The sequence below is a fragment of the Cloeon dipterum genome, chromosome 2, assembly GCF_949628265.1.
Source record: "Cloeon dipterum chromosome 2, ieCloDipt1.1, whole genome shotgun sequence".
Classification (NCBI taxonomy): domain Eukaryota; kingdom Metazoa; phylum Arthropoda; class Insecta; order Ephemeroptera; family Baetidae; genus Cloeon; species Cloeon dipterum.
This window is the reverse complement of record NC_088787.1, coordinates 16865320-16888060: the sequence shown is the minus strand read 5'-3', so window position 1 is coordinate 16888060 and position 22741 is coordinate 16865320. Positions and strand designations below refer to the sequence as shown.

General features: G+C 41.5%; 1 protein-coding gene across 9 annotated transcripts in view; it reads right to left on the bottom strand.

Moving 5' to 3' along the window:
- Positions 1-22741, bottom strand: part of bru3 (bruno 3) — a 375654-nt gene that overhangs the window by 223006 nt on the left and 129907 nt on the right. The window contains exon 1 of one of the 9 annotated variants that reach the window (XM_065481276.1): positions 22464-22593. The exons of the other annotated variants lie outside the window; for them this stretch is intronic. The gene's annotated coding sequence lies outside the window, so the exon portion shown is untranslated. Of the gene's footprint in view, positions 1-22463; positions 22594-22741 lie in introns of those variants that run through there. 9 annotated transcript variants of the gene reach the window in all.

Below are 22741 nucleotides of genomic sequence, written 5' to 3'. Positions count from 1 at the left end.
TTTCCACAAAAGTTGCCGCGCGGCTGCGGTGAGTTAAATTTCGTTAAGTTGTATAGCTGTGGGAGGCTAGCTGGCTGCAAATTTAACTATTACATTATTACCGTGGTCTCGCGCCGCACAGACAAAAGGGGAACCGTTGGTTTCTCAGAGGAGGAAGAGATGATTCTATTTCTATCCTTTTGTGGTCCGCACTGCATTAAATTATGTGGGACTATTTTAAACACTAACTAATTTTTGGTATTAAATTTTCTAAGTTTGACTTAGCAATATATGTATATTTTTTTGCGGAATGTTATTAAGTCAATTTTTTAGCTCAGGCCAGCGTATTATTTAATCATTAAAAAATTCTCCTGCAAGGTTTTCAATTTTGTTGCTGCAAACATTTGAATTTGTTATTTTTATGTTATTAATGAATAATTGCTGCTCATAAATGATTCATGGGCAGTAAAATCTAAATTTCTGTTGTGCCTAACCATTAATATCAAACAACCTTCTCTTCATTAACTCTTGTTATGTAATTCAAACTTAACAATGTAGAACAAAGCCTTCACCAAAGCATTCTTTTAAACAGTTTGGAAATAAAAAATGTAGTCATGGTGTTTGAAGTTTAATAAAATATTTCTGAGTAAATATATTTTAACTGGCATTGTTTCAGCTAAAAATTAAGTGTCCTAAATTAATAAATTCAAATCAAGCCATTCGTCTAATAATCAGAATTAACATCCATATGTAATTTCCGTTTAATTTGGCTAAAGGCACATTCCCTTCTGCATATCAGAGGAGGTTCATCATTTTTTGTCTTCCCTTCATTTGAGTTGTAGCCAAGTTTGCTCTCTCTCTCTCTCTCTCTCTCTCTCTCTCTCTCTCTCTCTCTCTCTCTCTCTCTCTCACGAGCAAATCTCGCGAGCAGCGGCAGATTCATCTGATTAACTAAGCAAATACGTACGCACTCGCGCCGTATTTGTTGTGCGAAGCAAATAATTCCGCTTGCGCGTTCAACAATCATGCAATATGTTGATTAAAAGCAGCTAGAGCCAAGCTAAAAGCGTGTTTGCAAATGCTTTATCATTCTCCTTCACATTGGCTGTTTGCATAGTTTTACTCCAGCCGGCAGCAAACAATAAGTTGTGTTTGTAGTTTCGGTCGAACGGCAGCTTTGTCTTTTAATCCTGGCCTAATCAGAATAAGGACCTGCTGCCTAATTGGATAACAAACGCGCAACACGCCCGCCCGCCCGCCAAGCTAGTTATTAAATGTTTCATTGCTGGGGTAATGCCTTCCTGTATCCTGCTCTTAATATTATTATTGCCTATTGCGCGCGATTTATTATGCCGCTTTTATGAAAACAAACAATGAGCGGCGCGGACCGCGCTCAACCTTTAAGAGCCACGCTGCTGCTGAATAAATAATAAATTTGTCTTGGTGTGTGCGGTTGCCGAGCTGCAGTTTCGCTACGATAAACGTGCGGAAATTTGTTGCGAGCAGGCTTACTATACTAATACATACACGCAAGAAGCTCCCGCTTCAAATTCCCGTAAATTAAAGGCCTGCTTTCGCAACCCTTCCAAGAGGGAGGAACGGTCCGTTTGTTCTCCCTCTCGGAACAACCCCGCCGGCCGGCTGCCCGCAAAATCATAATTTTTACGCACAAAGTTTAAACTCACCAAGTTTGTTTTTATAAATTAGCAAAACAAATTTATTACTGGCAGAGCCCGGAGCTGGAACGTCTATTTGCCATTCCGCCCGACGTGGAGAATAAATTTCATTTGGTAATGTTTGTTGCTGCTAGCAGGGTTTCGGACCTTGCGTGTGAATTTTGGCAGATCTGGCGCACCCTAAATCACCGCTGTGCGTGCGGGGGTGTCTGCCGAACGACCCTTTTTAGGGAAACGCGTGTTCGTGGCTGTAGAATCGCGCTTTGGACAGTTTACGCGAATTTCCCCCAGATCAGAGAAACACCCATATAACACTAATTTGGATGGATTCATGTGTTTTTGTCATTTTATCTTTGGCTTTCAGGTAACTTATTTAAAGACTACAGGCAATTTATCTATTAATATACGATGCTTCAAATCATTTTTAAGTTGACGACTGATACCTGGATTTTTTTCAGTGAGTTTATTTGCTCTAAACTCATTGCTTTAAAACAATGAAATATTATGTCTACATTATTTTAGGATATAACTTATTAACAAACACCAGAGGTGTACAGTACAGGTTACAAAATATACGAATCTAATTTTTTTCTCATGTTTCGCTGTTTTTTTGCGCTTTGCATTTGAGGAAAAAAATTATACATACTGAAAAGGCAACTTTTACAAAATTTGCATACTCAAGTTGGAAATGATTCGAGATGGAAACAAACTTTTGAACAAAGCAAAAAATGGTAGCCACGAAAAGAAGTCAGGCAAACATATATTTCTTACCTTGAGCTTTGCTTGTTTCCTATATCCTTCAGACATTGCTGCTGTATGGCAAATTTTTCAATCAATTGAATCTGGTTTAAGTTCATATTAGTTACAAATTTGTTGTAAGCATCTGTGATGGGGAGAGAAAATTAAATTTTAAGATCGTCTACAAAATAACCAATTAGAACTAGTTTGTATACAAAGTGAGATGACGTCATTCTTTTAACGGCAGATACGGCTTTTTTGAAAAATCTAGATTTAACCCTATCAAGAAGAGATTTAACCCTCTTTTAGAGTTAAATATTGCCACAGCGCTCCGATGCCGTATGAAGCAATTGGTGAGATAGCCAAATTGAATAATTTTTGTGGCTATGTGTGATACAAGAATTTTTACAGTTTTCTAAATTTAACTGTAGAAACAATCGTTGCTCTAAATTTGCTGATTTGATAAAAACACGTTCTCGAGACTCGGAAAGTTATTATTTCAGGATTATATATATATTTCAGTCTTGTTAACCAGTAAATAAGAAAATGACCCGTGGAGAGGTAATTAACTGAAAACGCGTGTCGCTTTCAACGATTTGTACGGCACATGTGGCGTGCTAGTGGCATAAAAGAAGTATGAATTAAATATAATTTCAAATTAACCACGAGGCGCGTCTTCTTTTATTACTCATCGCATGCGCCGCCAAAGCCAGCGCCACACATAGCCGGCAGGCTCGCTTTTTATGTTTGTGTGTGTGTGTGTGTGTATGTGCTCACCAACAAAGTAGCGCTAATTAACTTTTGTGTGCCAAGAAGAATGCCGGCCAGCCAAGCGAGCAGTAAAAATGTGCGCCTCGCTCTGCATTATGCATATTTTTAATGCATAAACGCATTATGAATGCATGAGTTGTTGCTATTTTCGCCTTCCGCGCGCAAATACACGTGTGAATGCACACGAACCAGACTCGACGCAAACAAACATTCCTAGCAGCTCTCTTTTCAACATTCGCCCCGGCGAATAATATTGTGTTTTGCTCACACACTCTGCACCTGCCACTGCGTGGCTGGAGAGCACTTTGAAACTCTAGGTGCGTTTTATTGCGAAACAATTTTGCCCGCCGCTAACTAAAAGTGTGCATATGCATGCGAATGACGGAATTTTGCGCTAAGAGTGCGTGATTCCATGCGGAATAATGAGGAGTTGCTAAGTCGTGAAATGAACAATTTTTCCGAAAGTCAGCATGGGTCTGCATATAAAGCATTTCATGCTTTTTTAGATAATTCTAATCTACAGTGCAAGACATAAAATTAACAATTTTCCGGCAAATTTTGCAAAGGCAAACTGAGGGGGTGAATCAAAAGGTACAAAATTTTAGAGAAATTTACTACTTAGTTCTTAGCAAAATGAAAAAATAATTAAAAAACAAGTTGGATTAGATCAGATTGGAATTTTCGTCTTGTGTGTTCTCAAAAATTGATAAAAGAAAGTTTCCTAAAAATATGTGCAACCCCCACTACTCCTTATGAAAAATTAAAAGGTGTTAAAGTTGGGAATTTTGGACAAAAATTGAAAATTAAAATGAATTAATATATTTGAGAGATTTTTATAGCCAGACACCTTACTGTGTGTTTTCATCAAAAACAGCACCGAAATCTGGTGAATCCGTGAAATGCAAAGAAGCCGCACACGCGCGAGTTGCGGGCCAGTCTGGCGGAAAAATGCACGCGCGGCGCTGGCTAATTAATGGCAAATGGGCTGTGCAGGCCGTCATAAAATTTGCATGCATAACGCACACTCGGGGTATAAAATTCGAGCGCGGTGTGGCGCGGAATGCGGTGAATATTTTATTACTTATTGCCCCCGCCCGGCGTGTCAGCTTTGCGCGCCATAATGTGACATGTGAAAGTAATTAGTCTTCATTAGTGCGGCGTGCTTTAAGTTGGTGCACATGCACGATGGGAATATGGAACGTGTGTGCGAGCTTAATAAACACCTCTGCGCTGCACCTCCTTTCCTTTAACTCTCTCAACAACCCTCTCTTTTCAAATGCAGTTTAGACGTGGTATTAAGTGTTTCCGTTGCATTATCCAATGATCCTGATATTTAGCACAAGTAATTTCGGTAACATTAAGTTGAGAAACGAATGAATTTAGGTTCATCTGCTTTAGAAATGAAGATAAGGCTACAATTTTCAGATTAACCGTATTGGTGTTAAGTTAACTGCGTTTGAAGAGAATATTTTACTATTTGGGCTGGCTTGCAAACTCACTGATTACGTCCTAATCGCCTTACACTCCCCGGCACGGGCATTGCTTTCACCGGCCGGCAGGATTTGATCGGATTTGGCGAAAAAGGAGAGAGGTTCACCCGCCAGCAAGCCGCGTATCGGCCAGCCGGACGGAATTCACTCTCCGATTCGAATAAATTATTCAAGCCCCTTAAGTATTTTCCTTATCTGTCCTCTCTCTTTTTGCAAATGCTCCGCTCGTCGACGTCGTTGGGTCAGGTGTGTGTGTGTGTTTATTCCCGATATGGATGTATTTGCGCCCGAGGTATTTTCTTATCGGCCGCCCTCGCCGCCATGACCATCAAGCACGGTGGGTATTTATAGATTGAAGTGCACACACGCCGCTTTTATCTGCAGCCCTCTAGTCGCCTGAAAGCCGTCCGTACACGGAGCACGGAAAATAAGCAGGTGATATCGCCGCGGGCTTTCTCTCTGGAAAAGCGCGCCCAGCACAATGCCGCCGCCAAACCAACGCACGCCTGGCCTTTAATCTAACTGAACCTGCACTTTCCGAAATAGAACGCCGCTCAACCCTTTCCCGGGCGGTGCGTAAATTTCGCGCAGCACTTTCTCCTCGCTTGTCGGTCGCGATACCAAACCGTATACAACCTCCAATGACACCTAATTTACAGATAATTTTATTTGGCAACCTCCCCCTCGACTTGTGCCATGCTAAATCAGCCCAGTTAAATCAGAAAATCAATATGCGTACATTTAAATATATGTTATCAGAGGTAATACATTTTGGAGCATTCAAGCATTGCATACATTAAAAGGAAGTTATTTTTTTTAAATCTCACACTGAGCATGGTTTGATTGGTTTGGATCGGTAAAATCCTGCCAGAACTGTGGCTGCAAAGTGTGATGCCGATGCCTTTTGACATGCATTTGCAGTACACCGACCTTTGTCATTTTCCAAAGATACCAGAGCGGCAAGACAGATTTTGACGTGAGGGTGAGAATCATTCAGGAACGCGCATTACGAAGTGACAGCATCGTCTCCAGACGCCCCCTGCGAGAATCGCTTTCGTCCAAAGCGCCTTTTGATGTAGGGCGTGCCAGCCCAAGAACAACCTGCCATCGATTTTGAAAAACTGCGACGTGCCAAAAATCCTCCCTTATTCTGCGAGACGTTCTTGTGGTTGAATTTACGAATTTTGATTTCTAATTGAAAAGCGTTTTGCTGCTCTTGCATTTTTACTAAAATGTCACGTAAATTCAGATCACTCCTGATTTTTACAAACTCAAAGCGTCTTCTAAATTAATTTAATTAAATTTCTCTTCACAGCGTATAAATCAACCATTAGCAAAAACGTCATGGGGCCATCAACCATTAAAAAATTAATGAAAAAGTCATGGGGCAGTCCAAATTTCGCCACTCTTTTTCGTTCCCCTTTTTTATCATATGTGCTAAAAAAACTCGAGATTCTAAACTAACTAAAAACTATTCGTAGAATTATCTGCAGCTTATATATAGCATTTTGTTATGACAGTGAAGAAATGCTTGTGAGGCCTGAGAGGTTTGATTAGCCGCATTACATTACGAGAATGTGTAATTTAATTTTCTATTTCAATAATTTCATTCATAGACGATACTTCTTAATAGTCAACACCACGCATGGTAGAGCTATTTTGCAATTCATAAGTTTTTACCGTTTTAATGGTTTTCTGTTTAAAAACTACGATTTTCTGTTCGTCTAAACTCGCCAATTAGCCAACTCACTGATTCACCAAGCTGAGCTTTATCTCGAGAACAGATTCACCAGCTCACTTACCTAAAACAGAAAGAGAAATGAATTAGCATATAAATGAAAAATCTCATCCACGCATAATATAACAAAGGGTTGAATAATACATATTCCAAGCACTTTGCAAAAGGAGCACAGAGAGTTTAGCGATTCTCAGTCGAAAAGTGGGGAAGGGGAATGAATGAATGCACTTTTCAGCACTTGGCCCCAAATCGCAGGCCAATTAGCATTTTATCAGCGGCGGCAATAAGTCAGAATTAGGCAAATCTCGGTGCGTGTTGCGTGAACAGTGTGTGCGTCGCATGCCATTAAACATTGCGCCCCACGTGCGTATTTTCTCTGTTTGTGTGAATAAATTCGTGTGAGTGTGTCGGTCGCCGGTTGGTCGGTTGGTCGGGTCGGTCCGACCGGCTGTGTATTTTCCACGGAATGCCACAGTTGGCGAGTTATATTGTTATTTACTGACGCTCGCGCGCGCTCGTTCGCCCCGCTCGCGAGCCAGAAAGTTCATTTCCATATTCATTAGTGGGGGATATAAACCATTAGACATTTCCACACTTGCCCACCGGTATTATTTTTATCTCCGACTCGCGGCTGCTTGGTGATTTAATAATAAAAACGCGACATGGAAATTGAGATAAAATTACAACTTAATTTAAAAATTTCACCTTATACAAGTACGAGTAAAAAATGAAACTGTCACTAACACAAATTTTAAACTTTTTTTAACATAGTTTCAACGTAACGACAGTTTTTTCATGCATTGAGATGATCTGAGTATTGTTTTGTAAGCTTGCTTGAGTCTGTTTAATTTCTTTAACAAATAAATAATTAAATTCCACATATAGGCTTGGAAACTTTATTTCATTATAAAAGAAAACCTTTCTGCTTTATGATTTGAAATGTTAATGCTAGAAAAATCATACGGCAAGCAATTTTGAATGAAATTTTTCACTGCCGTTTACAAAACAAGAATTACGCTTTGATTATAAATTGGTCTGTTGGGCAGTTAAATTAACAACTATTTCGCCTACAGTAGACCAAAAAGGAAGAAAGCTGGCAGCCATGGGCATTTGTGTGAGGGATTGTAAAGGCTCACTCCTTTGCAGAGGAGCATCAAAATTCCGAGCTTGGATTCCGTCCGCCGAATGCTGTGCGTCTTATTTCTGGCACAAACAGCCCGCCTCCACAGTGCTGCTGTATTATTCTTGTTGAGCGGATGCAGCCACTTCCAAAGCCGGCGGCCGAAAAACGCAATTCCACCTTGAGAGTAATAATTTGCGTGTGCACGTGAGCTTAAGGAGCAGCGCAGCAGCATCCAGCTTCTCTCTCATACCCCAGTCTCTATTATCTCGGAGGCGCACAATATTTTAAGGTCGAAATCACAGCCACCGACTGCGGTAATGCAATAACGCGCAGGGGATTAAGGAAGCAGGGATTATTTTGTGGGATTTGGTCCTCCTGCGCGGCCAAATGAATTCTTCCTGCCCGCCCGCACTGCGAGAGGTTTCCTTATTGCATCCGTGCACCTGCCCGTCCGCCTGCCCCTCACTGGAGAAATGTTGTGACGTTCGTTCTTATTGCACTTGGACGGGTACAATATCTGATTAGCGAACGCTAAGATGATTATATGGCGAATACAGCCGATGCCGCGGAAGCATCCAAGATATTAATTTTCCGTCTTTCTAACCGAAATTCCTCATCAGCTCTCTGCTGCACTCGTGGGTTTGATCCTCTGAATGAGAAACGGATTACTTGCTGTCCTAATTCACAATTATAAATTATTTCAAGCTCCACTTGTCTTCCAATATCTGGAATAAGACCCTGATGCAATTAATAATAAATTAGAAATATGCTCCTGGAACCTACTACAAACATCGATCGAATTTTGACTCGTTTTGTTGGCATATTTGAGATAAAATTGCGTGAATCAATTTTCGGTAAAAGTTCTCCTCAGGCGTAAGAGGAACGACTCGTAAAATATTGGGATTTCTCCTCGCTCGGTTTTGAAATATTCCTCGTGCCTCGGTCCATGGCTCAGAGCATAACTCAGGCAGGCAGAGTTCGATTGGGCCGATCGTCAATATCAAGGATTCGAGGCGCGTCCGGCGGCCGAGTATTAGAGGGATGAAAAATTCGGCCGCGGATGCAAATGGGCGGTCATTTATTGCAATCAGTTTCAGGCGTTTGCCGGGCCGAGAACGTGCGTGCCCCGTCCGCTCACGATCAATCTGCATGTGATGTGCGGAGAAGAAAAGGGGGAAATGCACCCCTCGAATTTCCTCTGGACCACTCGAGACTGGCAGCTCCTGCTTCAAAAAACTTTTTTGGTGGTTGTGTAATTGATCGAGGCAGGGGAGCGAAAGACCAACCGCACGGTGCTGATGCAAATTTGGCGTTAATTCCGCCTGCGTACGGGCAACTTGCTATTTTAAGCGATGGCTGAGTGGGGATTCAATTGAATGTAACGTTCGAGGGAATTCATCCAATTACAAATTTCAATGAAAAACGGAAAAGTAAAGCCAGAAATGAATTAATGGACATTTAAAATTTTGTTTTGGATCAGGCAGAGATACATGGGGCTAAATTTAACGGAGAGTTGCTCAGGATCGAAGTCTTTCATTTATTCCTAAGCAAACACGACACTCTTTTCACCTGCAAAGAGCGACAAATTAAAAGGGCCATTGTTGTTTTTGCGCTGAAACATCGCTGGGCTTAACCGGCGGCTGGTTAAAATTCAGCAGTTATTTACACTGGCAGCCCGAGAACAGACTCTGCGTTAATACGCACCCGCAAAATTTTGACAAACACACATGCCCGAGGATATAACAAACACATATCGTCGGCCTGTTTGTCGGCCGCAAATTTTCGGCTTGCAAAACACGCATGAGAGTGTGTGTATGTGAAGATGAGAAATCTGATATAATTAATTAAGACCCAGGCGTGCGCGCGCGGCAAACCAACGTTTGTGTGCCTGCTGACTTTGAATGCGAGCGAGGCACCCAACGACGGAATCGCGCGCATGAGCTTTTTGCTGCATGCAGTCTGCCCGTTTTGCAATGTAATCACGGCGTAAATCACATCGTGTTAAGATGATTTGTTGATGCAATTAACACATAAAACATACCGCATTCCTCCAGCAAATTGCTTTTGGTTTAGAAAAAAACGGGGGGAAACTGATTACTCAAAATAATTCATCTATTGCAGACAAGAAAACACTGAAAATTCACGGTGGTCGGTCCAAGAAACTACAATTAGAAATTTTATTCAATTTAACTGAAAATGCAACAATTCAAATTTGGCCTACATATCAACAAATAAAAATTTTGTCATGAAGAAAAAGCAACATTTAAGAAAATGCTGGATTTTCTACGAATGCAATCAAAAGTTTCGCAAGCCTAAAATTTAATGGAAATTTAGTTTGAATCTTAAAAAGTGTCAGCGCACATTTAGCAACTCTTTTCCTTATACTGCTTTTAAATTGGAGTTAATGCTTTGGCGCAATCAAAATTTCTGTTGGCGCGAGCAAAAAGTTCAAAGAATTCGCACAAGATTAAGTCTGCTCGCGCGCGTTTATTTGATATTCGTCAGCACAGCGAGTATAAGCGCGCGGGGAGCGCAAGGCAGCAAAAATGCGCGACGTCTTTGCGTCTCGACTGCTTTAATTAAATTCTTGCTGATCTAGGTTTCGCCATCATCTGAGTGAGGCTGGCTTGGCTGCTTGTGTTTCAAACGGCCTGTGAATTATGAGAGGCAGGCCGCAATCGAGGGCGCGCGCAATTTCGCCCGCCGCTTTAAGAGGCCCATCATGAGACCCCATCAAATTTCTTTTACTCTGCCGCTGCCGTACGCGCGCTGCCGTTTTCATAAAAAGCTATCTTTACAGTCTCGAAATCAAAATAAAAGCTCGGCATCAGCGGCGATTCATCAAAACGGAATTACTCGCGACGACTCCTCTTTGTTATTGCAAAATAAAAATGCGCGCCGCTGCAATTTCCCGGCGAATATAAAAAGCCACCCACCCAACTAGCGGCTTTAATAATGCGCGCGTGCACACAGAGCAGAGGAAGCAGGAAAAAAGCAAATAAAATATAAATTTAGTTTCGCCATGTCAGTCAAGTTTACGGTCCTTTTGTTTGCATTGTATGCTGTGTGCGAGATGATCAGATTACCGCCCGCCCCACCGCTCCCCAGCGCTTTTTCCGCGGACGACAGACGACCATAGCATATGTATGTAATTCCCAGCGTGTCCAGCCGCCAGTCGACGTGATCTATGGCGAGCGGAAAAGCAGCGTTTCCGACTATTGCTAATCCAACGACGAAACGAACCTTTGCACAGAACTTTCAAAGCTGCTATGCACAGTTCCAATCTCAACAAACTTTGGCTGTCATGTCGTCCGCGTCCTTCTTTCATTTTGTCGTTTTGGTTCAAAATTTCATCACAGTGGTTAGCATTTAAAAAGTAAAATTTTGTTTTTCTGCTGTAGTTTTCTTAAATAATAAATTTTTCGACTTGTATGTACTCATGTTATTTAGGATGTGGCGGTCCCCCGCCACAAGGACATTATTTCTGCTTTCCGATCCGGGTAATATTATTTATGTACCTAAAGTTTGCTCAATTCAGGCGTTAAAGATATCAGTCTGAATTGTTAAAATTAAAGAAGATTTGATTTAGATAAGATTATATTTAGTGAGAGGTCTCACAATCAGCCAGCCGCACTGCTCTGCGCCATCTGGCTAATTTTGGGTCACGTGGTTAGCCGTCAGCCGCCGTGAGTTTGGCTAAGCTGCTCCAGCCGCGCAAACCTCGGCGGTTAAAGCTAAGATCATTCTCTGCGTCCCCATCAGTCACTACAATTCTCATATTGACTCAGCAAATCAAACCATCACCCTCTCTAACTACGTATGCAGCTATAGAAGAACAGCCTAATACTGTTCGACCGACGACGTTGGGTCTAAATGCCGTCTGTAAACCGGGCCCGTTATTATGAGCCCCAGCTAAGGCTAACCCGTCGGGCAAAACGTGAGCAGCTCAATCTGCCTCTTTCTCTCTTACTCTTTCGACGAGAGCAAGCACACTGTTTTATTTCCCCGCTCGGAGATCGAGCGACTCGTCTATAATTCGGAAAAAGGTTTTGAGGGTCAATCTTTAAACTTAAACGAGTTCTGTTCGCCGCTCTTTGTGTGCCAATTCTTCCTTTCTTGCTTGCTTGCCTCCACTGCTGCTGCTACACTGCTCTACCCGTTCGATAATAAGTTTCTATCAAAATGAACTCACTCGCTGGCTGGCTATATTGAAAACGAGTCCGCCTAGCTTTATTTCATTTCAATTTCTATTTGATTAACATTACTCGGCACCGAAAATGAGATTTCTTTCCACTGCCGAGCAGCAATTCCGAGAACATGAAACGGAGTGGCAGCAGGCGGAAAAAAAGTCGGGCAATTGCGTTCCGCGCCATATGAATGCGATTGGCCGAAGGAATGCTATTTTCTCTCCCTCAACCATCAGACGTTTCTGCGGCTTTGAATCTGATTGCGGAAAGCACCTTTCATTAACGGCAAGGGTTGCTCATTTTGAGCAGTCTCACTTCATAATACAGTATTACCAAGTGAGATGTGTAAATCTCTATAAAAAATGTCTATTAAGTTTTCAAAAAGATCCTCACACAGTCCTGAAAATTTCCATTACATGAATTAAAGTGGCGTCAAGTGCATAAAACTTAAGTAATATAGAAGAAAAATAGAATTGCAATATTGAATTTAGCAATAATATCAACTTAGAATATTGTGCATGCTGGTATTTCTTATACGGCCAAAGTTATTGTTATTGATATATTTATACATAGGAATATCTGAAAAACATTAGCGATAGTTGTCTTGAGGGTCTTGCGTTTTTTATTCACTTTTTGACATTTTGCAGTTTCTTTCGCTTTCTTATTCAAATGAATAAGAAATCGAGTTTTATAAGTGTTTCCGTTCTTTGATTAATAAAAATTGTACCTTTTTAGGCACTTTTAGGAACGATTGACCTGATTATAATCCACAATTCTTGGCCGCTGCACATTTTTAATCGACTTTCGTGAGATTGGAGCATTTCTGCCCTTTCCCATTTCCTGCCTTACGAATGCTGATGTGAGGCAAAAAAACTTTTTGCTCTTGCTCACTCATTCCGCGTTCATTCTATTCAATTGAGAGCTGTGCGCAAAAATTATACGCGGCGGACCAGATTGAATGCGTGCAGTAATGAACCACCACTCGAGAAATATGTGCTCAGCGGAAAAAAGTGGCACGGATGTCGAGTGCCGCTGCTGTTCTCCGCGGAAATGTTCACCAACTGCACTTCATTAATGCACACTGCACCCGAAGTGCGTGTATATTTTTAGCAGACTCGTTAAAATTCAAGCACCTTCACTCTTGCTGGAAATTGACGAGATATCATTTGTACTGCCACAGCGCCAAATCATTGCTTGATTATGTGTACGGATTATGCTAGTGATCTGTTCACTTTTGCAACTTAAATGTGTATTTTTGCCTAAAAACACAAGCAAGAAGAATGGAATATAGTTTCTATAATTTTTTGATGTTGCATGTGACATGCAAAAATTGGAATTAAAATTATGTTTTATTTCTTTCCTGCAAATCAACCACTGCAAGAATACTTTGTTACTTGTTTATTCAGGGGTAAATGAATTCATGCAACAATCCTGGTGAATGGCGAACTCTTTAATTAATTTTTCACTGTCCGATTTTACAATAATTAAAAGTTCTGTCAGCATTTCAGCATTCCATCAAACTTTCCAAATATTGGCATGATGTTTAACAAGAAATCTCATTAAAAAAAGTGAAAGTATCGCGGGTTCTCCCAGTAGATGATTGGCGCAATGATGGCCCCAAACACGCTGCGAGGCAGCAATTTTGACAGCAGATCGTCGTTCTATCAGACGTAGCACGTCTCTTTACCCGACAGCCTCTTTCCCGAAAAAGATTGTATTGGCTGCTTTTGCCTCTCCAGACTGGAAGTCTGCACGAGAGCGGGCGTCTCTCTCGATCTGGGCGCGCGTGTCTAGCTGCTTACCCGCGATAATGCCCGGCGCATTGTCTACTCTTCACGTACCAATTGCCATGATATCAGCTTGTCTTATTCCGTCTGCCTTCATCCCTCTCTCGCCCGCTAGTCGCAATAATAAGCTGGCGCAACGCGTAATGCATTGTGTGTATCTGTACTGGCAAGCAGGCGTATCGTTGGCTCCACGCAGCCTCGTGCCGACTCTTTGTGCCGCGCAAACCGAGTGTGAACATCATCCCAAATCCATCAGCTGTGGTCCCGACGTCGTCGGCGTATATTTTGAATTTAAGCATACGCTCCCCGCGTGCTGGCATTTCCTCCAGCCTTTGTGCCTCCTCGTGCACCAGCTTCATCCGCTAACTCAAGCAGTGATTATTCAAATTTAATTGACGGCACAGCCATTCCCATCGCCCATCCTAAACCATTATTTCAACGAACGTTGAGAAACTTTTCAATTTATTTATCCACGCACTACTTGTAAATTAATGTTATATTTGAAGATCTGTCTAAATCTGCTAATTTCATTAATTGTTTAGCGCAGTGATGAACCGACTTTGTTAACATTTGCATCATCAAAGAAAGAAAGTAGATAGATTTTTACTTCTCATACTCGGTAGCATTGGAATTTTTAGCGCTGAGAAGATCTGAGGTGGGAAACACCTTTCTGTTCAGCATGAAGATAATTTCTCGTCATTTTAATGAAATTGTCCGACCATCTTAATTGAGATCCACACCGAGTAGAACCGCAGTGTTAATTTTTTTAATAGATGAATTCGCATTTTCATTTAACGAGGAGGGTTGGTTAAAAAATGTTCACGAAAGAACCAAGAAATTGCAGGCTGCTTTGGGAGATTAGCAGCGAGGCGCCGCAAAAAAGAAATCGGCTCTATGTACATTCGCAGTGCGTATTACATCTTTCTTCAGACGACCGCAGACGTCAGCTTTTGATCTGCCTGAGCACACGGAGCGCACTTTTCGTACCTTGCAAGCCATTGTCATGCACATTTTCATTAAAATCAGCTTACGAAGACGGCGGCGGCAATATCCCTTCGCACGTATATTTCAGTCTTACAGGAGAAGACTCGAGACTGCGCGTCAGTTTATCCGTCCTGCGCGGCTCACTACTCATCATGCGAGACGGTACCGCGCCATTTTTCAGACTTATAATCCCATATTTTCCTCTGTCTGCTTTTTGCACTTACACACGTGTCGACAAAACTTAGAAACAAAAACGACAGGCAAGAAAGTTCCTCGGTATACGACCTTTGTTTCGCAGAAACATTAAATTGTCATGAGACCGTCAAAAAATGTAATGCTCTGAGCTGCTTTTGCACAGCAACAATGTCTGTGAGGTTGATAATATTTTGCGCTGGCCAACTTTTCATCAGTCTTTTTCGTTCCAAGGGGTTGCAAAGTTGCGACAGCAAAGAGTACCTGTTTACGCTCAAATTTTATAAATTAGATTCAGAACTGAAACACTACTCAACTCGGATATTTTTTGATTTGCACAGATGATCGGAAAATATTAACATTGCAACCACCAGGAAAATTGTTTGAATCTTGAGTTTGTTCATTATTATATTATAATTACACAGTTAGATGGACTTATCCACAATTGTCGGTTAAATCAAAAATTAAAATATTATTTTTGTTGATAATATTTTACATAGTAAAAAACAAAAATTTATTTTATGCTGTGTGCAAGTCTTGCACATAATATTGATTTGGTAATAAACTCATAGGTAACTCTGCTTTTGAAAAAGAAAGTAGATAGTTTCTATTCGCCATATATATACTGCTGTATCTAAAACAAAACTCTCCTCGAGTCAATTTCGCCGCATTTCCATATTATTGACTGTCGAGTCTTTTGAAGACATTCTCCAAACGCTGCACAAAAGACGGAGGGAAAGAAAAACAATTGCGAAAGTTGAGGAATGGCAGCACAGTTTTCACCCCGCTAGTGGAATAGTTTCGCGGCGAAACAGCGAGCCGAGCATGAAAATATGACGAGGGTTAGACGCCGGTTGCTGCTGCTACTGCTGTTGTTGTTGCTGATGCTCTTTTGCAAATAATTTGACACGCTGCCATGATCACCAAGCGAGAGAAACAACAAACAGCCAGCAGAATTCCGTCAGCGGAACTATCTTCTCTCGCAAATTTGCAAATTAATTTAAACCGTGGCGACCATGTGAAATATGCAGTGGAGTGATTGAGTTCTTCGGCCCGCAGACCCCCACGGTCACCCACCGTCGGTTCGTTCCAACCGGCATTATGGTAGCATCAATTTTTGCATGTATAATGCTGCCGGTCTCTCTCTCTCTCTCTCTCTCTCTCTCTCTCTCTCTCGCTGCCTTTGTGCGCGAGGCAGTCAATGTTGTTGCTAAACAAGTCACGTAGTTTTAGGACAACGTGTATAAGTCGTTAGGAGTGTGTCCCGCCAATACAGATCAGCTCGCGCGCGCTCTCAGCCTCCCGCCCGTCCGCTGTATATTACATTCGCAGGCGTGCCGCTGCTACATACACTCATTCGCCGTGCGGACGCAAATATATCGACTTCGCGTGCAATAACTCTTTGTCTGTAAAAGATGGCGATGCAGTCAAACCAACCAGATTTCTCAGATTGATTGGTGAAATATGTCTAACCTTTTTCTAAATATTTTGAACTAGCTTTGGGCGCTGTAGGTTTTTTTAAAGAGCGGCACGAGACATGTTTTTCTCTAGGTTATTATTATTAAGCTTATTAAATTTCAGCTCAAACAGCTTTGAAGATAAAGAAAATAATCTAAGCACCGTAAAAACAATAAGAAAAATTTAGATTTTTCAAGAAACGTTTACTGATACTAACTCTGATTTAATTATTATATTCGTTTTGGCAGATAAATGATTAAATATATTTGTGATTAAAATACAATTTTATGAGAATATTAATCGTACTGTTACAAGCAAATATCAAGTTGTACCCAGAGTAATAGTATTTTTAAATGATCCCACGAAATTAATCAACCTTTCAGGTGCGCATCATACGCCATGTATATTATTTGAAAAAATTTGTATCTGCATTACTCATTCCCCTAATGGTTCTCCCCTTCCTCGAAATTCCAGCGTTACTATCTCGTGTGATGAGTGCAAAAATAAAACGTGAAAAGCACCCTGGCGAGAAAGGACAAAGATTTGCAACCATGCCGCGTGTTGGACAGCAGAGTGCGAAATTTTAAACCTGCGTGTGTAAAGAGTGTGGCAACAAAAATCATCAGAGCGAAATTTAAAAAAGAGACCCAGAGTCAGCGGCTGCTAAATTGTAAGAATGAATATTCATGTCTCGCGCATTTTCAGCCAGCGGGGTTGGAGTGGGCGGACGGACGGATGGTGGGTGGAACACGCCCAGTGCAAAAACAAAACTTCGGTAAAAGCACTTGAAAAATTTCAACTTTCATCGTGTACTTAAGCGCAATATTTATGGCTGGTGTAAACAGCGAGCGCGCACGAAATGAGCAAAAAGGCCGGCGTGAGTTACTGCGATGCGCGCGCGAATTTAATTTCTCCGCGCTGCTCTTTTCTCTCGCTACACGCGAGCAAAAGTATACGCGAATTTCCGCCACAAAGACCCACGCCCCGTCTCTGGCTGTGCTGTAAAACGGACTCACACACAATGAAGAAAAAATCCAAAAAATCCGACAGGAGAACCGGCAGAAGACCTTTTGAAATAGCGCGTGTGTGCATATTATACTGGAGAAAAAGAGAGAGAGAGAGAGAGAGCACGGCGTGTTTTATATTCGCGCATTCAAAAGGGGAAAATTTCGAAACTTATTTGGCAAGCAGGTTCGAACGGCAGGCAGTAATTCCTATAGAACGTTACTCTCCGCGTCCATTCAGATGCACAACTAGCAAAAGACGAGCAGAGCGCACATGCGGTGTTTTGTATAGTCCGAGTCCCTTCCGTCGGCGAATAGTGTATTTTTTCTAGATCTTACCGGCTCTACTCAAGAAAGATAAAAATGCTCTGTGAATTTGATCTTCTGTTTCCCACATGCTAATGTCGAAAGAGGAATGGGTTTTTCAAAGGTATATGTGTGTGTGTGTGTATATATATATATATATATATATATATATATATATATATATATATATATATATATATATATATATATATATATATATCATGGATAAAAAACTAAGATGAAGTCTAAAAACTGCATCACTTACGTTATTTCGCCAAAAAGATATAAATACTCAACCCTGCATAAGAATTTACACTCAAAAATTAAATGAAGGCTTCATAGCAAAAACATTGTCATGTAAACAAATCGATGCCAAGAAAATATTTTTCTTACATTGCTAGTAAGGATCTTATTCTGAAACAATATCAGTTAATACCAACAGTTCAAGCAAAATCCGTTCGTAAACAAAAATTGGTAGACTTAACATTTTTAGCTCAAAATCTGTTGTGTTCAAACCATAAAATCACCGGAATTAATATCATATTTGAAATTTCTTAATTAATTGTTACATTACAAATAAAATTAACAACACCTTGATTCAATCGATTGATAAAAACTAGAAATTTTGTACTATAATTAAAATTTACAATAAAAAACCTTAATTTAAGGGAATATTACAATGCCACTGAGCGGTACCACACGTGTCTCTTATTCTGTAGTGTCTCCTCTTTTTTCATCTCCAAAGTGATCAATATTCTTGAGCCAGAAGACGGAGCTAAAATAATTTTTACATCATTTCCCGCTCAAGGAATATTGCTAGCATAAAGTAAAAGGAGGAAAGAGAATCTCACAGAGAAAAAAGTCTAGACGACGCGTGTTTGTCCGTTATTCGTGTATGTGCGTACGTATCTTATCACAGGGCCAACCATGCAAGAAAAGAAAAGGCCTCCTCCGCCACCGCACATAAAAATAACAAGCAAAAAGGGATTTTCGTTCACCTCATCTGCATAGAAATATGGCTCTTTTTATCTGGCCACAAACGACCTCCGAGAGAGAAAAATTGCACACGCTCAACGGTCAACAACAACAATGGCAACGGCAAGGACGTCGACGAGACGACAAGCAAGGTAAAGAATAAGCGGGCCGGCCCGTCTCTCCGTAACGGCATTGTCTTTATCAGACAGTTGTTTTTTAGATAATACAGCGAGCCGGTTGGGCCGGCTATTTATTCGCCAGAGACATCATTGGGCGCTTATCATGCATGCATACGTATTCTGCCGGCTCGCAAACCGACCAGTCGGCGGATGGACGAGGGAGGAAAGCAGCCCTTTGTTCAGGCGACCGCGAAATGAAGCGGCCCGCAAAACAAAATCACTTCTCTCTCTCGCAGCGAACGTACGAGATTGAAAACGGCCTCATTTTACTGACTGACAACAAAGGATAAACACGCTGTCAGCGTCGAACTAGATTTATAAAATCTATCAGCAGCAGAGGCAAAAGTAATCGTGTACTGGTTTTATTACGGTTGGAAATGTTGAGCTGATCGCGATAATGAAACTCTGACTTCAATTCAAAACGCAATTCAACTTTCCGTCTTTGTCAGCTCCATTGTTTAGGGGGAACAATCTTAATTAAATTACCCACCATTTTTTTAAATGTTTTTTTTCTAGACTGTGGTAAATGATAGCGAGTGGAGTGGGCAAGCATAACCTGCCTTTTTCATTAAATGACTGCGAGCAAGATTCATAGGACCACGTTTGTTTAGAATAAAAATGCGCAGGCAAACCGAGTCCTGTTAAAATCTTTATTTAAAAAGGAGGAGCAGTCAGCGAGAACAATACGGCTATTATATTAAAAGCACTGTTTCCACCCGCTTCATTTTGCACACTCGTCTGCCTGGGTTTGGTGGAAATTTTTAATTAAAAAAATTCACCCGCCTTGCGGGCGAACCAAGTGAGATAAGATTTATTGATAAAGATTCTGGTAACAGGAGTTTTTCGCAGCAGCGCTCCGGCATTTTTCATCTGCCCTTGTGCTTTTGCATTCATTAATTCTTGAAGAAAGGCAAGCTGCTACGTGCACGACAGCATTGCTTAAGTGGAAAGTTGAAAGCTTTTTAGCAATAATTGAGCGTTTAATTGCGAACGTGTTCTAACTCCTGAAAGTAATTTTTAACTTTTCAGCTAAAATTAAAGTGTATTTACTGTCCCATAATTTTCGTGACTCTGTGAGACGCAATTTAAATAAAAATGTTACTTATACTCTTCGGAGTCACTCATTGTTAGTTTTCAATTATTGAAGGACAGATATAGCACTCTTGATTAACTTGTGGGAATTCCTACAAATCGATTGAAAAGTATTTTTTCGTGAAAAGTTCTCCTTGTCAAAGCAATAGAATTGGCATAAACTTCGAAATTGGTTTGCTTAACGTCACACCTGTTCCTAGAATCTTGGAACACTATACTTGGCTTTTCCACGCGATATCCCGCGTAGCACACACTCGAGCAGTAAATACCTGCATTTAACACTAATCGCGGAACTATACGTATATCCAACAGGCCAGACCAACAGTAGTTGTAGCTCGTAATTATGCATGCAAGTGCGCAAACCCATGCCGGGGGAGGCCGTGTACCTCCACCTGCATGCGTAATTCATAAGCACATTCTTTTGTGTGTATGTGTGCAGCGGAGGCGGCGGCGGCAGTTACGCCATCCAGGCCGCCACTGCTGGGATGCAGATTTATTTCTTTTGTACCATTCAAAACTGTTCCGCTCGTGTTTTGTGTGTCGAGCGCGCCGACGAGCATCATAATGGTCCGGCTGCACACGCTCTCTGCAATATTAATCTCTCTGGCAACGGAACGGTGGGTGCATGTGCCTTTGCGTGTACATGGCACACACACCCACTCGGCACGGATTATGTGTGTACAATGGGGCCGCCCGAGAAATTAGCCGGATGAGCGAGTAGTGGGCCGACGCAGCGGACGCCAGGTCTGGCATTTTTTGCAACGACTTTTTTACCTCTAGCTCTTTCGAAAATGGGTTGCAAAATTTCCAACATTTTGCTGTTTTTGTTTCTTAGTTTTGACGCAGCCTTGCGAAATTCGTTCATTGAAACGGCTTATGCCCTAATATTGCAGATTTCGTGCGTATTTTTCAATGTTTTAATTGGAGCCTGCACAATTTTGTTGAATGCATATATTTTGAATGGTATTCCAAAGCTATTTTTGATGACGAGGCGTGCGATTGGGCGGAATCGCAATACATTTCAGTGCTAAACCGATTCTATTCTTGACCTCTGTGGAACAATTTGGAGGAACTATGGCTAAATAATCCAAATCCATGTGGAATTTTATTCATTCGTTATTATTGATTCTATAATTATAATAGAGGCTGTACTTAAAAAATACATATAACATAAAACTTTTCGATAAAAGTTGTGAATGATATATTTGGTACGCTCTCCCTTGATGTTTTTTTTTTCATAATAGAACGGTTTTTCTAAGTAGTGAAAAGGGAGACCAGAGCTATATCTAATAGCTGGCAAAGGTTCATGTGCACCCAACAACATCGCGAAGATTTACAAGGGACAGCACGCGCCGCAAGGAAGGAGCCTAGCCATGTCAATGACAACCGTTTTTAAACGCAAGAGACCTTGGAGCTAAAAAAACAAGGTAAATTATTTGTATGCAATTTTCAAGGAGCACTAAATATTGTAAAATTCTAATTATATCTTTTACCATTCGACACCAAGATTAGACAGCCACTGCATGCAGAGGTTACGTGTAAAGCATTAATTTTGCTATTAGAAGGTGCTGTCACTCTTGCAGATTTGTGATGCATGGCAAAGCCCTCTTGAAATAGGGATTTACCAATCATAGATTAGAAGTTGCGCACAATCTGCTGTGAAAGAGCGGTGGAGTCGGACGCGCAATTCGGTCAGAAGAGGAAATCCCGCAGCGTCTGTGAGCTCAGAATTTCAAGATGTGCAATCGGCCAAACTTTGCCGGCCGTTCGTTTGATAGCCAGCTCGAGTACCGCTGGAGATGTTTTCTTCTCCTTTCTCTCTTTTCTTTATTTTTTACTCCTCAACAGGCATCGAGTTAAAGATAAAACTAGCCGGGACTTTAATCAAATACATCGGAGACTCGGGGGCATCTTAAACGAATTCAGAAGCTTTTGGGAGTTAAAAAGAAGGCGGAGGGAGAAGAGCAAAAAGTGGGATAAAGTGGAGGAACAGCCAGCAGCAGCGTCAGAAGAAATGCTTGAGAAAAATAAAACAAAAGAAAAAAGAGAAGTTGGGAGTAGAAGAGAGAGAGGAGAATAAGAATCGAGGTGAACGGCAATCATGAGATGCATTGCAAATGCTACGCCTGAGAGTCTCATTATCCGCGCGGCAAGCGGCGGACGTGTTGCGACTCGACCAACGACGACGTGATTGAAAAGCGGACACACAAACATTTAATAATAAAGTACACTTTTTACAACATCAAAATGCCATCAATGCGGCCTAATTTGGAAAGTTTCGTCTCAGCAACGGCAGCGGCACACAAAACAGCAGCAGCAGCAACGGCAGTGGTGGTTGAAGGAGGATATTAAAGTTTTGAAATTTAGTGCCCTTCAAGAGTGAAGTGCCTGGAAAGTGTGGAACAACAAGCAGCGGCACGAACAAGAACTAATCGATCAGCGGATTCTTTAATAACCGGCTAGACACCAACAGACCAACAAGAAAAGTTGGAACACACGACACCAATATTATCAGAGACCAACCAGTGGCGCAACTTGCGCATCAATCTTTCAAGAGCAATCATTTTTGCAGCATGAAAAACATACATCTATCAAACCGTGTGAGGCTTAAAAGTGTAGTTTGGCGCTGAAAGTTTGCAAAGCCTTGCCACTGGTTGTCAAAGTAGACACGTAGATAGGTATACACGAGAGAGATAAAAACGTCCATCCAGAGCAAAACGAACAACGAGAGATTCTGTGTGACAACATCGAGTTGGACGACACCGAGATTTTGATTCAACATACCACCACATTCTGCTCGGCGGCACGAGAATTGAGCTGGATGGCATTGTTAGATCACACGCGCACTGACAGGCCGAGAGGCTCGGGGTCAGCGACATTCGCGCTGCTGCTGCTGCACCCACGGCAGCGGCGCCTGCAATCAGGTTAACACCATCAATTAACCCTTCCCAGCTGCGCGCAAGGATACACACACATATCGATAGTGGAATTGGCTGTTGGTTGTCATTAATCATTCCTTATAAATCAACACTCGAGAGAGGCACTAGCCTGTATAAATGCCT